We start from the raw sequence: 6,000 nt of genomic DNA, 5'->3' as shown, positions 1-6,000 counted from the left end.
CCATCTAAGACTTTCTTTAAACCATTCTGGATAAGAACGGCTTGCATTTGGACTCGCCAAATTGCAAAACTAGTTTTACCATCAAATTTCTGAATGTCGAATTTGGTCGACATGATGAAATATCTTAGCTGAATATAAAACGGCTCTGATACCAATTTGTGAGGGTATAGAGTGTGCGGAAGCGAATAGATTCAGCTAAAGATAAAAGAGAAATTAAAGAAAGACGGTAACAATGACACCGGGATTTTTAGGTGGAAAAACCCTCTTTAAATAGAGGTAAAAAACCACCGGCGAGAGAGCCAAATAATTCCACTATAATAAAATGGGAGTACAAGAATATTTCCTGAAAGGCCGACAGATAATAGCCAAAGTATTATACTCTCTACGGGTTAAACATTTATACCCGAAATATAGAAAGAGTGTATAAGAAAGAGGAATGATAAGGGAGAAGTAGAATGTATTGTGGTGCCCTGAATCAAGCAATACGCAGGGGTATTTATAGTGCCAAAAGGTTGTGTGAAAGCATAGTTCCATTGTCAAAGAACATGTGCTACTAGCCATTATTTAATTTGCAGGCCTTGAAAATAAGAGCACACTCACTTGGACTTTGTTCACATTGATTGGCAGACAATGATGAGCACCGTCAACAAATCTCCACCTGTAAGAGGAATGATAAGGGAGAACTAGAATGTATTGTGGTGCCCTGAATCAAGCAATACGCAGGGGTATTTATAGTGCCAAAAGGTTGTGTGAAAGCATAGCTCCATTGTCAAAGAACATGTGCTACTAGCCTTTATTTAATGAGCATCGTCCAACAGCAGCTAAGTTCGATCATTGTCTTAACTTAGCTGGTGTCATCCACACCTAAAAGAGGTGTTCATGGCGAGTAGAGCATTTCGACTAAATAATGAGTCAAGGTGGAGATTTGTTGGACGGTGCTCATCATTTTGTCTGTCAATCAATGTGAACAAAGTCCAAGTGAGTGTGCTCTTATTTTCAAGGCCTGCAAATTAAATAAAGGCTAGTAGCACATGTTCTTTGACAATGGAGCTATGCTTTCACACAACCTTTTGGCACTATAAAATATAAATACCCCTGCGTATTGCTTGATTCAGGGCACCACAATACATTCTACTTCTCCCTTATCATTCCTCTTTCTTATACACTCTTTCTATATTTCGGGTATAAATGTTTAACCCGTAGAGAGTATAATACTTTGGCAATTATCTGTCGGCCTTTGAGGAAATATTCTTGTACTCCCATTTTATTATAGTGGAATTATTTGGCTCTCTCGCCGGTGGTTTTTTACCTCTATTTAAAGAGGGTTTTTCCACCTAAAAATCCCGGTGTCATTTTTACCGTCTTTCTTTAATTTCTCTTTTATCTTTAGCTGAATCTATTCGCTTCCGCACACTCTATACCCTCACAAATTGGTATCAGAGCCGTTTTATATTCAGCTAAGATATTTCATCATGTCGACCAAATTCGACATTCAGAAATTTGATGGTAAAATTAGTTTTGCAATTTGGCGAGTCCAAATGCAAGCCGTTCTTATCCAGAATGGTTTAAAGAAAGCCTTAGATGGTAAATCAAAGAAACCAGCCACTATGACGGATGATCAATGGGAAGAACTTAATGAGAAGGCATTGCCCGTGATCCAGCTCTGTCTATCACGAGAAGTGTTGCGGGAGGTCAAAGTGCTGTCCACTTGACCAAGAATAGGAAACATCACTCGAAGACCAAGCACATTGATATAAGACACCACTTTATCCGAGATATTATTGCGGCAGGAAATCTTAATGTCGAGAAGGTCCATACAACCGAAAATCCTGCAGATATGTTAACCAAGCCACTTACAGCAGCTAAGTTCGATCATTGTCTTAACTTAGCTGGTGTCATCCACACCTAAAAGAGGTGTTCATGACGAGTAGAGCATTTCGACTAAATAATGAGTCAAGGTGGAGATTTGTTGGACGGTGCTCATCATTTTGTCTGCCAATCAATGTGAACAAAGTCCAAGTGAGTGTGCTCTTATTTTCAAGGCCTGCAAATTAAATAAAGGCTAGTAGCACATGTTCTTTCACAATGGAGCTATGCTTTCACACAACCTTTTGGCACTATAAATACCCCTGCGTATTGCTTGATTCAGGGCACCACAATACATTCTACTTCTCCCTTATCATTCCTCTTTCTTACACTCTTTCTATATTTCGGGTATAAATGTTTAACCCGTAGAGAGTATACTACTTTGGCTATTATCTGTCGGCCTTTGAGGAAATATTCTTGTACTCCCATTTTATTATAGTGGAATTACTTGGCTCTCTCGCTCTGATACCAGTTTGTAGGGGATTTTCGTAGGGTATTGTATTTGACCACACACACAATAATAAAGACAAGAATAACAGGGACACAAATATAACGAGGTTCACCAAATTGTGGCTACGTCCTCACCGTGGTTGCACTAGGATTTTATTGATCACACTCAGAGATTACAATAAGAGTAATATACACAAGAGACTTAAAGACTGCTCTTATTATTACACTTATAACTCACTTATGAGGATTTGAGGGATACTAAACTGCATTGCACTCATTCCCTTTTATAGGGAAAAGCTTGGGACTCTTCTACGTGGTGTATGTACACAAGGGCAACATTTTCCTTGTGCACAATTCCTGCGCCTATCAATGAAGACTTTGATGCAAACATTTTCTTTATGCTAAAGTCATGCGCCCACCACTTTGGACTTTTGCTATCACCAATATATCTAGCATTAAATGCTCTTCAGTGGCTTTTTACACAATTGTCAAAAAATGACAATTCGAAGTCTAACATTGTGTACTTTTCCAAAACATGGAGGACAGAGTACAACAATGAATATCAATTTTGGAGAAGTGCTACCATCACCAACAACTTGCATTGAGCATTGTCATGTTCACTCTCCCTCACCCTTACTCGCCCAACCGGGCTCTGATACCAGTTTGTAGGGGATTTTCGTAGGGTAATATATTTGACCACACACACAATAATAAAGACAAGAATAACAGGGACACAAATATAACGAGGTTCACCAAATTGGCTACGTCCTCACTGCGGTTGCACTAGGATTTTATTGATCACACTTAGAGATTACAATAAGAGTAATATACACAAGAGACTTAAAGACTGCTCTTATTATTACACTTATAACTCACTTATGAGGATTTGAGGGATGCATATTCCGTTGCTCTAACTCTCCTTATATAGGCAGAGCTTGACAATGTGCTGCCGTATGCTTAACTGTACACAAGGAAAATGTTACCCTTGTGTACATACACCACGTAGAAAAATCCCAAGCTTTTCCCTATAAAAGGGAATGAGTGAAATGCAGTTTAGTATCCCTCAAATCCTCATAAGTGAGTTATAAGTGTAATAATAAGAGTAGTCTTAAGTCTCTTGTATATATTACTCTTATTGTAATCTCTGAGTGTGATCAATAAAATCTTAGTGCAACCGCAGTGAGGACGTAGCCAATTTGGTGATCCTCGTTATATTTGTGTCCCTGTTATTCTTGTCTTTATTATTGTGTGTGTGGTAATACATATCCCTACGAAAATCCCCTACAAACTGGTATCAGAGCCCGGTTGGGCGAGTAAGGGTGAGGGAAGAGTGAACCACAAAAAAAAATTCGCAATAATGGAAGGAGGTAAAATCATGTTCGATAAATTCGACGGGAAAGATTTTGCTTTCTGGAAAATGCAAATAACTGATTATTTGTATTCGAAGAATATGCATCTCCCATTGGAAGGCTCTAAGCCGGATTCCATGGAGAAGGCTGAGTGGGAAAAATTGGATAGGCAGGCGCTAGGTGTGGTCCGGTTGACGCTGGCCAGAAACGTTGCATTTAATGTGATGAATGCGACGACGATAGTTGACCTGATGAATGCCCTGGAGAACATGTATGAGAAACCATTTGCTACAAATAAGGTATTCCTTATGCGTAGACTGTTTGGTTTACAGATGCATGAAGGAACCACAATGGCTGGTCATATTAATGATTATAATGTGATCACGAGGCAACTTAGTTCGGTAAAAATAGATTTTGATGACGAGATAAAAGCCTTAATTTTGTTATCCTCGTTACCTAGTAGTTGGGATACTACATCACACGCAATTAGTAGTTCGCAAGGACAAGAGAAGCTCAAGTTTGACGAGGTACGAGATCTAATTCTGAGCGAAAGTATTCGCAAGAGGGAATTAGGTGAAACCTCGGGAGTCAATGATGGGAGTGGTTTAGTTGCAGAGGGTAGAGGGAGGAAAAATTATAGAGGTGGTGACCATGGGAGATCTAAGTCACGAGTGAAAGGTGGACATGTCAGGAGGGATTGTGTGAATCCTAAGAAAAACCGAGAGCAGCGTAATTATGAGGATGGTAGAACGGCGATAGCTGTTGAGAGTGAGGGTGATCTTTTGGCTGTGAGTGTCGAAGATCCGATGGAGTCTTGGGTGTTAGACTCTGGTGTGTCATTTCACGCTACCCCATGTAAAAATTCCTTTCATAAATTTATTGGTGGAAGGTGTGGTACCGCTTACCTGGCGAATGGTAAGGCAATGCCAATTATGGGAAGAGGTGATGTGAAAATCCTGACCCCGACTGGGGGTAGGTGGGAGCTTACAGATGTCATGTTCATCCCGAATTTGAAAAAGAAATTGATATCTGTTGGAAAGCTCGATGAAGCAGGCTACAAGGTTGTCTTTGAGGGGAGTTCCTGGAAAATAGTCAAGGAAGCTATGATAATAGCTCGTGGGACTAAGAGTGGAACTTTGTACACCACTGCAGGGTGTTGCGACACGAGTAGAGTAGCTGCTGGAAGGATGAAGTCTGAAATTGTTTCACGAGACTTGTCGCGGGATCCGAAAATTATGCATAGTGGGCCTTACACTAAGCACCGTGTGAGTAAAGTCGGTGGCTTGAAGGCAGAAGGTGGTCCGAGAACGCACAAGGTGAGACTGGCACGCTGGGATGTGTGCGGAAATTCAAGGAGTTCCAAGGAGGCACGAAAGGGTGTTTCGTTCAGGTGGGAGTGCACGCCCCGAGGAGCGATGTGTGAAACCCGACATGTATGGTTGCCATTGGGAACAGACTTGGATGATAATGGGTCGAGGTTGGACAGTACCTCGATTGGGCTCTTGCAGTCGGCATGAGCGAAGACGCGGTTGTATTAGGTGGATCGGGTGAATGAGGTGTTTTTAGTGGTACCTCCAAAAATGTCGAAGGTGGGAGATTGTTGTACTGGGTCCTCCATGTTTTGGAGAAGTACACAATGTTGGACTCCGAATTGTCATTTGTTGACAATTGTGTAAAAAGCCACTGAATAGCATTTAATGCTAGATATATTGGTGATATCAAAAGTCCAAAGAGGTGGGCGCCTGACTTTAGCATAAAGAAAATGTTGGCATCAAAGTCTTCATTGATAGGCGCAGGGATTGTGCACAAGCAAAATGTTGCCCTTGTGTACATACACCACGTAGAAGAATCCCAAGCTTTTCCCTATAAAAGGGAATGAATGCAATGCAGTTTAGTATCCCTCAAATCCTCATAAGTGAGTTATAAGTGTAATAATAAGAGCAATCTTTAAGTCTCTTGTGTATATTACTCTTATTGTAATCTCTGAGTGTGATCAATAAAATCCTAGTGCAACCGCAGTGAGGACGTAGCCAATTTGGTGAACCTCGTTATATTTGTGTCCCTGTTATTCTTGTCTTTATTATTGTGTGTGTGGTCAAATATATTATCCTACGAAAATCCCCTACAATTTGTTGACATGATAGTGGGTCCCTCCATTTTGGAGTGAAGTAAGTTTGTCAACAAAGTTTGCACTAACTTACGGAAAGCAATATGAAATGAAGAAATGTATGTGTGCATGCATTGGTTGTTGTGAGCAAACTAAAATATGGATGACCCGAGACCCGAAATTGACCCGAATTGCTGAACCCGAATGACATCCGAAGCCCGAAGTGAC

This window comes from Silene latifolia, chromosome 3 (genome assembly GCF_048544455.1).
Source record: "Silene latifolia isolate original U9 population chromosome 3, ASM4854445v1, whole genome shotgun sequence".
In the NCBI taxonomy this organism is placed as follows: Eukaryota; Viridiplantae; Streptophyta; class Magnoliopsida; order Caryophyllales; family Caryophyllaceae; genus Silene; species Silene latifolia.
The sequence above is the reverse complement of the archived record's forward strand: the minus strand, read 5'-3'. Positions refer to the sequence as shown.